The 13,066-nt window shown below is 39.8% G+C and overlaps 1 protein-coding gene across 5 annotated transcripts in view; it reads right to left on the bottom strand.

The window, feature by feature from the left end:
* PRLR (prolactin receptor) overlaps positions 1–13,066 on the bottom strand; it is a 170,090-nt gene that overhangs the window by 39,983 nt on the left and 117,041 nt on the right. For all 5 annotated transcript variants that reach the window (XM_082725870.1, XM_082725873.1, XM_082725872.1 and 2 more), the window contains one exon: positions 2,198–2,259. The gene's annotated coding sequence lies outside the window, so the exon portion shown is untranslated. The remainder of the gene's footprint in view (positions 1–2,197; positions 2,260–13,066) is intronic.

Below are 13,066 nucleotides of genomic sequence, written 5' to 3'. Positions count from 1 at the left end.
GAAAAGGCTGGAGGTGGAGAGATGAAATAGGCAGAGTCGAGAGGATGCCAAGCTTTTGTTAAAAAACCTGGTGTGCCAGTCTGAGTGGTGTTCTGTTCCACCCTCAGGAGGAGATGCCAGGGAGGGATTGTTAGGCAGATCACTGGGGCAAGACTGAACGGCTGAAAGTTAAGTCAAAGAGAACAGACACCAGATTCAAGGCCACAAAATGGACTGTGGCACTTTTGTGGAGTCTTGGCAAGGAACTGAGAATCCAGGCTTAATTTTAATCCTCTCTTCTAGGGAGATTTTCCCCTCTAAACTTCTTTATGAGCATTGCTTTTTGGTTGTTCTTTTCAGCCTGAAACTGAGCTGCCTTTCTGTTTCTCTTGGATGACCATGGAAATGTTCTCAAATTCTTGCCTGTGTTTTCACAGATACTCATGGGCATCAGAGGCAGCATTTCAAACCAAACACTAGGTTGAGTAAAGGGTGGAGGAAAATGGGAGGTGGGTGCAGGGAAGGGAGATCGACCAGGGACAAAAGAGGCATGCGTGAAGATGAGCAGGAAGAGCGTGTACCAATCCTAGCACCTTGGGATTTACTCTTGGGCCTTGACTCACAAGTTGGTACCACAAGTACCACAGCCTCACCTGCTCTACACTCTCTGAGCCATGGAAAAAGGTATTTGCAGCTAAACCACTGCCAAGAATGGGTGTCTAATTGTTTAAAAATACCAAATTTTATGAAGCAATTAGAGACTGAATCACAAATCTTTAGTGCAATAGTGTGGTATATAAAATAAAAATAGCAGCCAAATCCCCCTGGTGCTTTGCAACACAGTTCAGACTACACAAAGCTTTTCTGGAACTCTCTGTCCTCGTGAATGGAAGGACTACTCACAGTATCCAGTGCTATCCTGTTTTTCTTTGTTTTCCATTCCATTCAAACAAAATCTCAGAGGCATTTGGCATCAAGAGGCACAAACCCAAATTGGCTGCTAGTTATCTGGCTAGGTTGGCTCACCAGTTGCAATGTTACCTAATACTCTTGGGCAGGCTATATTATGCCCCCAGGGCCTTGCTGTGCCAGAGGATTTTGGCAACTTCTGTCTGAATACTATACATTTAGCCCATTTTCATGAAAAACAGGAGTTCTTGTTGGGCTAAGCCTCAAAGAGCTATTTCAATTTTGGAAGACTAGTAAATATCCTATGGGGACCTCAGGAAATCCTAGGACAATTTTGGCCCACAACTTTCTTCTACCAATGACCCAGTCAGTTTCATATCTTCAAGAGCCCATAACTTCTTCTGGAAGGCAGAGTGCGTTCTCAGGTTTACATGGTTACACTGGTCTCAGTGGGTCTAGAGCCCATTTTACTGTAGTATATACTGAGGAAAGCCATATGGCTTGGTTTCTCCATTGGGCAATGGAGTCTTGATACTCCACATGACTGATTTGTCAGCTGGGGCTGGCATCCTAGGGAGGTGGAATAGGGCCACGGTATTTGAGTTGGGATGAAGGGGGAAAATGTGAGTTAAGTACTCCTACCCAATTCCAATACCAAAATGGCAACAGGATACTATAAGTGAAGAGAGGCAACTTCTCACAAGCTATCTCACAATAGCTTGTGAGATCCCAGCCAGAAGATTGTACCTGGGACTCAGTGGGCCATAAAATGATTTTGCTTTCTGATAGTAGAAAGATAAAATCTAGGGCCTTTCACCTCTGAGTCTTTCCAGAAGGTCTGTCATTGGGCTGGGAAAATGAAGACACAAGGCAGTGATGACATTAGGGGGCTGAAGAGGGCACAGAAAGCGATGGCACAAATTTACATAGAGCTGCTTGGGAAAATAAGAGCAAACAGTATTTCTTTTCCTGATTTGAAAGTAACACAGTCATTGTTGACATTCTCTCAAGGACAGAAAAAAACATAAGAAAAAAATAAAAATCTCTCATAATTGCACCACAATATGAGATATCAGCTATTAATAGTTTTGGTATTTCCTTTTAGAGAAATGGAAGGTTTTGAGCAAGACGAGTTGGAAGATCGAAAAGGTCTTTGAGAACAGCAGAATGAGACAATGTGGACATCGACCAGTTTGGAATTATTTTCTCTGTGAGCCAAGTTAGGCAAGTCCCCACCCTTGCCTGGTTGAAATGGACAGCAGGACAGATGGAGGTATGACAGAGGGACATGTGATCAGGTTGCCCTTACCTTCAGGATTTATGTGGAAAGCTTCTGTAGTGCTCACCTCCATGAATAGAAAGGTTCTTTAGCTGAAAGACAAAATGACTCATTTTAGCTGAAGGATGACAAAGAGGGGAGATCATTTCTGACTCACTTCTCAGCGCCAGTGTGACCGCAATCACTGCCCTTCAGTGATAGGCATTCGATGGCCCTCTTTTTTTTTTTATTTTTTTTTAAAGATTTTATTTATTTATTTGACAGAGAGAGATCACAAGTAGGCAGAGGCAGGCAGAGAGAGAGAGGAGGAAGGAGGCTCCCTGCTGAGCAGAGAGCCCAATGTGGGACTCGATCCCAGGACCCTGAGATCATGACCTGAGCCGAAGGCAGCGGCTTAACCCACTGAGCCACCCAGGCGCCCCGATGGCCCTTGTTTTTTGAAATTAGTTTCTTGGCAACTTAATTATGAAGTAATTTCAAACTTAGAGAAAAGTTGCAAAAAATCGTAAAAAAAGAAAATCCCATAAATCCTACACTCAGATACCCTAACAGTTAATAATTTACTATATTTAATTTATCACTTTCTTCCCCGTATATGAAAATCATTATTTTTCTGAATCACTTGAGAATAAGTTGCAGTCATGATGCCTCTTAACCCCTAAATTTTTCAGTATATTTTCCTAAGACTAAGGGCATTCTCCTACCTTAACACTTAACTTACACTTAACAGTGCAATGATTAAGATCAGGAAATTAACAGTGACATAGTACTACTATATATGAGTAGTTCTTACTCAAATTTTGCCAGTCATCCTAATTGGGACGAGATTGAAATTTGACGAAATTTAGATGAAATTTGGTCCTTGAGACCTTGAGTGAGGTTAATTGACAAATCCCATCATGGCCGGGGCTGAATTTCTGGTGTTTGGTGGCGCTCACCTGAAGCTCAGATTTGACACTGTCTCATGGGTTCATGTGAGCCTCAGTGGAAGAATGCTTTTCCAAGAGGGACTAACTTTTGGTGAAGATAAGGTTGTTCACTGAGCTGTTGGGTGTGGGCTTCTATCACTTGGGCCATGCCCATCAGAAATCCTGGTTCCCACTTTGCTCCTTCCAGTGTATCTGGCCCTGGGTTTTGTATAGGACATTCTAAACCCTGGGAATTGAATGGCCTGAGTCTGGGAGGCACAAGGTGACAACTGCCAGTACTACGGCTCTGAGGCTCTGAGTTAGAACAAAAATGATTCCAGGACTCGAATCAAAATTGGGCCACCGACGTCTGCAGTTACTTTTTAAACTTTGCTTTTTAAAAAAGTTTTATTTTATTTTTTCAGTGTTCCAAGATTCATTTTTTATGCACCACACAATTCCCAATTCAGTGCCCAATTTTGTCTTGTGCGTTCCATGCTAAAAAATCTAGTTAGAGTAGCTAGCCTTCAAATTGGTTCTATGTCTTCAAAATTCAGAATCCTTAGGAATATCCCCTGGGGAATCAAGTGTTGAATACTTTCCGGGTTGACACAACTGATGGAGGAGCGAGTGACAAGTGGGCCACTGAGGATCTCTCTCACACACACCCCTATTTCAGCATTACTACAACTGTCCAAAGGAATGTAGAGCCCAGACATCTTTGCGATAAAAGCCTATGATGTGTTGAGAGCCATTTGGACATGAGACAGCCAGCCCCAAGGCACCTGATAATGAGGTGTCTGACAAATCCAGAACCTGTAAGACAAATGTCTGGGGCAGCTGTCTTAAAAGCCACCAATTGCTCTTCTTTTTTAAGACTCCAAACATTCTAGAATGCATTTTAGATTCTGAGAATAACTTCAGGACTTAAAGCCCTCTCTTTTATAAGGTCCTGGCTCTGTTCAGAAGAATCCAGACTTCTTTTACCCTCTTGCAGGAAACACCGCGGGGTCCGCCGAGGCTAGGGAAGGGTGCAGAGGGTGTAGAGTACAGGACAAGGCCTCCACTAAGGGGAGAAAGTCTGGAATGCCAAGCCATAGCAGTGATGACTCTGGGGCAAGATCATAAAGGAGATCACGGCCCCAACACTCATTTCTGCAATTCGACAGAAATTAACAAACGTTAACAGAAGTTAACAAACGTTAACTGAACAACGGGCCTTGGGCTCACTTCATTCATCCATCTGTTTATTCACTCAGTATTTATTAAGTGCCTGGCGCATCATTTAGCCTTGTCATTCTCTCCCCCCAACTTCTGCACCTCCTCTCAGGCCTGCCCTGTGCCTTGTGGAGGTGACTTCTGATCCCGCACTTAAGCTTCAGCTTGGGCTCCACTCACAAGAGGCAGAGGGTGGGAGCAGAGCACATCAGGGTAATATTTTCCTTCCTCCCTGCCTTCCTCGTGGCTTGGTGCTGGCAGTGGTCGTGTCTCTACTACCACAGTTCCAGCTGGGCAGGCCTTCTTCCATGGCTCCAGCTCTCACTGGGTCTCAGCAAAATCCCTCCCTGCCATTCCCCCTCTATGGGGAAGCAGTGGTCACAAATTCCCTTGTTAGTTCGTTCAACCTTGCCCACAGGTATATCAATGGGTTCTTGATTGTATTCTCTTAAAAAATCCTAGCTTGGGCATATCATCATCTGATATGACCCTTACCAATGCAGTCCTTTAATATATGCTCAGTTGTTTTCAGATTGCTTTGGACAGGCTGGAAGGATGTAAAGTTTTGGACATAGTTTCTAACACTAAGCTACAGCAGTGCAGGGTGGGGAGGAAGAATTTAACAGAAGCTCCTGGGGAAAATAATCTCAGAGAGGTAGTCCTTTATACATGCTAGGATTACATGTCAGTCAAAGATCAAGCTAATCTTAGAAGTATGGTGTCCAGGACAAAGGAGGTGATATTGTGCTTTTATTCTGCTTCCACTAGATTCCACCTACAGTTTTAGGCACAGTTCTGGGCTTCCCACATATTAATTGTAAGTGTTTCAAAGCCTTCCATATACAGCAAAGGTCGAAACTTTCTTACAAGGGACAAATAATAAATATCTTTGACTTTGTAGGCCATACGTTCTTTGTTGCAACTAGTCTGCTATTGTGCAAAAGCAGCCACAGACAATAGATAAATAAGTAAGCTAGGCTGTGTTCTAATAAACTTTATTTACAAAAATATACGGGTAGTTGCATTGGGCTTGCAAGTCTTACTTAGCTAACTTTTGATATTTAGGGAAAAAATCATCCCCTTCAGAAGGCAGAAGATAGATCAATGTATAGAAATCACAGAAAAATAGATCTGTGCTAATTTTAAGGAAAACCTTTCTAATTGTGACTACCATTCCCAAGTAGAATGAGATGTTTCATGAGAGAGTGAGTGGGTTGCTCACTGTAAGGGTTTAAAAAAAAGGTTAAGTGTTGGAGAATAATTTTCTGCAAAACACAAGAAGTCAGATGATGTGGGAGGAAATAGCTCCTAGTATTCATATATACTCAGCATAGTACTGCCTACATAGAAGCTCCTATAGATTTTCTGTCCCTGGAGGAGAGACTCTGTCATTCCTGTCCTTGCCTCTTGCTCACTCCTGAAATCCTAGTATAGTATTTCAAACATGGCAGGTGTGACTGATACATGTTTTGTCAACCTGGCTCTCTAAGTAACATCTTGCTGACAATTGAATGAAACTAATCTGTCTTTAGTACAGTCATCACTACGAGTCATACTAAATTAGTTCAGTTATCGTTAATAAGCTTCAATAGTTGAGGATTTTCACTGAAAAGAATGGCTGTAACAGTTAACATTTATCTGGTTTTGAAAATATGCTAGCTACTGTTCTAAGAACTTTAATAGGCATTCTCTTATTTAACTATCTCCCAAACCTATGAGGGATGTACCATTACCATCTTATTTTACAGATGAAGAAATTGAAATTCAGAGATGTCTCATAGCTGGGAAGTAGCTTTGCCAGAATAGGGATCTCTCTGATGCCTAATGCTATGGTCCAACCACAATTCCATCCTGCTTCTCATTCATTCATTCATTCATTCATTCATTCATTCATTCATTCTTTAACAAACATTGATTGGTTGTCTGCTATTTGCCAAGTACTGTTTCTTCGGTTCTAAAGACAGAGTTATGAATATAAAAAGTTCAAGTCCATGCTCTGTAGGAACTTATATTCAGGCTGGGATTATAGCAAGGGTAGATGCACCATTAAATGAGAAGATATTAAGTGGTAATTCATGAGGAGACACAGAGATTAGAAAGACAATGAATAAGTCTTGTCCATACCAGAACTTCAGGGATAATCCCCTATTTCTGAATTTACCAAAGTTCTTTCTTGTCTACTGACATTACCCCAAGTTCAGTCTTTTGTCTTGATAAAGTTCAGATACACACAGATATTAAGAAGGAAGCTTCAAGCATCCTGGAAAATGATGCGGATCATATATGGCATGTGTTTATATATATGTGTGTGATATATATATGAAGTCCACAAAAGGAAAATAACCCAATAAAGCACTCAAGAATCATACTTCATGGGCATGTCGAATAAAATGGGAGACCAGAGGCAACAGATGGAAAGGGGTGGAAAGAGCTAGTTTGGTTAAACTAGCTTCTTTACAAAAGTAAAGAAGAAAAATAAACCAGTTAAAAAATGGGTAGAATTTAAAGTGAGGGGGTGGAAAACAATTTATCATGCTAACGGACATCAAAAGAAAGCTGGGGTGGCAATCCTTATATCAGATAAATTAGATTTTAAGCTAAAGACTATAATAAGAGATGAGGAAGGACACTATATCATACTCAAAGGGTCTGTCCCATAAGAAGATCTAACAATTTTAAATATCTATGCCTCTAACATGGGATCAGCCAACTACATAAACCCATTAATAACAAAATCAAAGAAATGCATCAATAATCATACAATAATAGTAGGGGACTTTAACACCCCCGTCACTGAAATGGACAGGTCATCCAAGCAAAAGATCAACAAGGAAATAAAGGCCTTAAATGACACACTGGACCAGATGGACATCACAGATATATTCAGAACATTCCATCTCAAAATAACAGAATACACATTGTTCTCTAGTGGACATGGAACATTCTCTAGAATACATCATATCCTGGGTCACAAATCAGGTCTCAAACAGTACCAAAAGATAGGGATCATTCCCTGCATATTTTCAGACCACGATGCTCTGAAACTAGAACTCAATCACAAGAGGAAAGTTGGAAAGAACTCAAACACATGGAGAAGTGTCTGTCCATATCTTCTGCCCATTTTTTGATATGATTGTCTGTTTTGTGTGTGTTGAGTTTGAGGAGTTCATTATAGATCCTGGATATCAACCTTTTGTCTGTACTGTCATTTGCAAATATCTTCTCCCATGCCGTAGGTTGCCTCTTTGTTTTCTTGACTGTTTCCTTTGCTGTGCAGAAGCTTTTGATTTTGATGAAGTCCCAAAAGTTCATCTTCGCTTTTGTTTCCTTTGCCTCTAGAGACATATCTTGAAAGAAGTTTCTGTGGCTGATATCAAAGAGATTACTGCCTATGTTCTCCTCTAGGATTCTGATGGATTCCTGTCTCACATTGAGGTCTTTTATCCATTTTGAGTTTATCTTTGTGTATGGTGTAAGAGAATGGTCGAGTTTCATTCTTCTACATATAGCTGCCCAGTTGTCCCAGCACCATTTATTGAAGAGACTGTCTTTTTTCCACTGTATATTTTTTCCTGTTTTGTCAAAGATTATTTGACCATAGAGTTGAGGGTCCATATCTGGGCTCTCTACTCTGTTCCACTGGTCTATGTGTCTGTTTTTATGCCAGTACCATGCTGTCTTGGGGATCACAGCTTTGTAGTAAAGCTTGAAATCAGGTAATGTGATGCCCCCAGTTTTATTTTTTGTTTTTCAACATTTCCTTAGCGATTCGGGGTTTCTTCTGATTCCATACAAATTTTAGGATTATTTGCTCCAGCTCTTTAAAGAATACCAGTGGAATTTTGATTGGAATAGCTTTAAAGCCATTATCATATGGTTTCACTTATTTGTGGAGCATAACAAAAAGCATGGAGGACATGGGGAGTTAGAGAGAAGGGGCTTGGGGTAAATTGGAAGGGGAGGTGAATCATGAGAGACTATGGACTCTGAAAAACAATCTGAGGGGTTTGAAGTGGCGGGGGGGTGGGAGGTCGGGGTACCAGGTGGTGGGTATTATAGAGGGCACGGATTTCATGGAGCACTGGGTGTGGTGAAAAAATAATGATACTGTTATGCTGAAAATAAATAAATGAAAAAAAAATTTAACCAATGACAACCCTGAAAGTAGGATGTGATACTAACACTCACCATCTGTAACAGCAAATAGAGAAATTTCAAATGGAGTCAAAGTCATCATCAATAAAGGCATTCCATAAACTGCTGGAAACTAGATCTGAAATGTTTGGGTTTCCCTATAAATAAAGGAACATAATAAAGGGCATATGTTTAAAAAAAAAACCTCAAATACATGGAGGCTAAAGAGCATCATACTAAAGAATGAATGGGTCAACCAGGAAATTAAAGAAGAATTGAAAAAAATTCATGGAAACAAGTGATAATGAAAACACAATGATTCAAAATCTGTGGGACACAGCAAAGGTGGTCCTAAGAGGAAAGTATATAGCCATAGAAGCCTTTCTCAAGAAACAAGAAAAGTCTCAAGTACACAGTCTAACCTTACACCTAAAGGAGCTGGAGAAAGAACAGCAAAGAAGGCCTAAATCCAGCAGGAGAAGAGAGATAATAAAGATCAGAGCAGAAATCAATGAAATATAAACCAAAAGGACAGTAGAACAAATCAATAAAACTAAGGATTGGTTCTTTGAAAGAATTAATAAGATTGATAAGCCATTGGCCAGACTTATCAAAAAGAAAAGAGAAAGGACCCAAATAAATAAAATCATGAATGAAAGAGCAGAGATCACAACCAACACCAAAGAAATATAAACAATTATAAGAACATATTATGAGCAACTGTACTCCAGCAAATTTGACAATCTGGAAGAAATAGATGCATTTCTGGAGACATATAAACTACCAAAACTGAGTGAAACAGAAAACCTGACCAGACCCACAACCAGTAAGGAGATTGAAGCAGTCATCAAAAATATCCCAACAAACAAGAGCCCAGGGCCAGATAGCTTCCCAGGGGAATTCTACCAAACATTTAAAGAAGAACTAATATCTATTCTCCTGAAACTCTTCCAAAAAATATAAATGGAAGGAAAACTTCCAAACTCATTTTATGAGGCCAGCATTACCTTGATCCAAAAACCAGACAAAGACCCCATCAAAAAAGAGAATTACAGACCAATATCCATGATGAACACAGATGTGAAAATTCCCACCAAAATACTAGTCATAGGATCAAACAGTACATTAAAAGGATTATTCACAAAGTGGGATTTATTCCTGGGCTGTAAGGTTGGTTCAACATCTGCAAATCAATACATTATTGATACAATACAATATTAATGATATAATACATTAATAAAAGAAAGAATAAGAACCATATGATACTCTCAATAGATGCTTAAAAAGTGTTTGACAAAGTACAGCATCCTTTCTTGATCAAAAGTCTTCAAAGTGTGGGTATAGAAGGTACATACCTCAATATCATTAAAGCCATCTGTGAAGAACCCACAGTGAATATCATTTTCAATGGGGAAAAACTTAGAGCTTTTCTGCTAAGGTCAGGAACATAGCAGGGATGTCCACAGTACTAGAAGTCCTAGCCTCAGCAATCAGACAACAAAAAGAGATTAAAGGCATCTGAATTGGCAAAGAAGAAGTCAAACTCTCACTCTTTGCAGATGATATGATACTTTATGTGGAAAACCCAAAAGACTCCACTCCAAAGCTCTAGAACCTATACAGGAATTCAGTAAAGTGTCAGGATATAAAATCAATGCACAGAAATCAGTTGCATTTCTATGCACCAACAACAAGACGGAAGAAAGAGAAATTAAGGAGTCGATCCCATTTATTCCTAGGTACATAAGATACCTAGGAATAGACCTAATCAAAAAGGCAAAGAATCTGTATTCAGAAAACTATAAAGTACTCATGAAAGAAATTGAAGAAGACACAAAGAAGTGGAAAAGTGTTCCATGCTCATGGATTGGAAGAACAAATATTGTGAAAATGTCTATGTTACCTAAAGCAATCTACATATTTAGTGCAACCCCTATCAAAATGCCATCAGTTTTTTTCAAAGAAATGGAACAAACAATCCTAAAATTTACATGGAACCAGACAAGACCTCGAATAGCCAGAGGAATGTTGAAAAAGAAATCCAAAGTTGGTGGCATCACAATTCCAGACTTCAAGCTCTATTACAAAGATGTCATCATTGAGACAGTATGGTACTGGCACAAAAACAGACACATAGATTAATGGAACAGAGTAGAGAGCCCAGAAATAGACCCTCAAGTCTATGGTCAACTAATTTTCAACAAAGCAAAAAACAACATCCAGTGGAAAAAAGTTTCTTCAACAAATGGTGTTGGGAAAAATGGACAGCCACATGCAGAAAATGAAACTGGACCACTTCCTTACATCACACACAAAAATAGACTCCAAATGGATGGAAGGCCTCAATGTGAGACAGTAATCCATCAAAATCCTTGAGGAGAACACAGGCAGCAACCTCTTCAAACTCAGCCGCAGCAACTTCTTCCTAGAAACATCACCAAAGGCAGAGGAAGCAAGGGCAAAAATGAACTATTGGGACTTCATCAAGATCAAAAGCTTTTGCACAGCAAAGGAAACAGTCAACAAAACCAAGAGACAACTGACAGAGTGGGAGAAGATATTTTCAAACTGTATCAATCTAGTATCCAACATCTATAAAGATCTTATCAAACTCAACACCAGAACAAATAATCCAATCAAGAAATGGGCAGAGGACATGAATAGACATTTCTGCAAAGAAGATATCCAGGTGGCCAACAGACACATGAAAAAGTGCTCCACATCACTCGGCATCAAGGAAATACAAATCAAAATCACAATGAGATACCACCTCACACCAGTCAGAATGGCTAAAATTAACAAGTCAGGAAATGATAGATGCTGGCGAGGATGCAGAGAAAGGGGAATCCTTCTCCACTGTTGGTGGGAATGCAAGCTGGTGCAGCCACTCTGGAAAACAGTATGGAGGTTTCTCAAAGAGTTGAAAATAGAACCACCTTATGACCCAGCAATTGCACTACTGGGTATTTACACTAAAGATACAAATGTAGTGATCTGAAGGGGTATGTGCAATCCAGTGTTTATAGCAGCAATGTCCACAATAGCCAAACCATTGAAGGAACCTAGATGTACTTCAACAGATGAATGGGTAAAGAAAAGGTGGTATATATACAAATATACACACACAAAATGGAATATTGTGCAGCCATCAAAAGAAATGAAATCTTGCCATTTGCAACGGCATGGATGGAACTAGATGGTATTATGGTGAGTGAAATAAGTCAATCAGAGAAAGATAATTATATGATATCTCTGATATGAGGAATTTGAGAGGCAGAGTGGGGGGTTTGTGGGGAATGGAAGGAAAAAATGAAACAAGATGGGATCTGGAGGGAGATCTACTGTAAGAGACTCTTAATCTCACAAAAAAAAAAAAACTGAGGGTTGCTGGGAGAGGGTGGTTGGGTTATGGACATTGGGGAGGGTATGTACTATGGTGAGTGCTGTGAAGTGTGTAAATCTGGCAATTCACAGACCTGTACCCCTAGGGCAAATAACACATTACACGTTAATAAAAATAATTAATAAAAATGGGTAGAAGACATGAATAGACGGTTTCTCAAGGAATTCATACAGATGGCCAACAGACCTATGAAAAGATGCTCAGTATCACTCATCGAGGAAATACAAATCAAAACTGCAGTGAGATATCACCTTGCACCTGTCAGAAAGGCTAAAATTAACAACACGGGACACAACAGGTGGCAAGGATGTGGAGAAAAAGGAACTTTCTTGGGTTGTTGGTGGGAATGCACACTGGAGCAGCCACTCTGAAGAACAGTATGGAGATTGCTCATAAAGTTAAAAATAGAGCTACCCTGCAATCCAGGAATTGCATTTCTAGGTATTTACCCAAAGAATACAAAAATACTAATTCAAAGGGATACACGCACACCAACATTTATAGCAGTATTATCTACAATAGCTAAATTATGGAAAGAGATGAAATGTCCATTGACTGATGAACGGATAAAGAAAATGTTGTGTGTGTGTATGTGTGTGTGTGTATAATGGATATTACTCAGCTATAAAAAAGAACGAAATCCTGCTATTTGCAATGCAACAATGTGGATGGAACTGGAGTGTATTATGCTAAGGAAAAAAGAGAAAGATAAAAGGCATATGATTTCACTCACGTGTGGCATTTATGAAACTAAACAAATGAATGTGGGTAGGGGGAGAGAGAGAGGCAAACCATAAGACAGACTCTTAACTATAGAGAACAAACTGAGAGGAGGTGAGTGGGGGGCGTGAAATGGGTGATGGGGATTAAGGAGTACACTTGTCGTGACACACAAGGAGCGTTGTATCGAAGTGTTGAATCACTATATTGTACAACTGAAACTAATATTACATTGTATGTTAACTATACTGGAATATCAATAAAAAGTTGGAAAAAAAAGAAGAAAAATAATTTTTATTCCTCTTCTCTGAAACACAGAAAGATGAAGAGCCTGAGTCTACCCTCCAGACCCAAGTATTAAAAATCAGCATTTCTAACAAATGCTACAAACCAGAAAGTGTCTGACCTACATATAACGCAGAGGCAGACATGCCAAAATTTGGGTCAAGTGAGAAGGCCTTGTTTAGGGGGAAGAGAGCTGTCAGGATGCTTGGGAGTTCAGGGAACCAAGGGAAA

Source organism: Mustela nivalis, assembly GCF_964662115.1.
Source record: "Mustela nivalis genome assembly, chromosome: 3".
Classification (NCBI taxonomy): Eukaryota; Metazoa; Chordata; class Mammalia; order Carnivora; family Mustelidae; genus Mustela; species Mustela nivalis.
The sequence above is the reverse complement of the archived record's forward strand: the minus strand, read 5'-3'. Positions and strand labels throughout refer to the sequence as shown.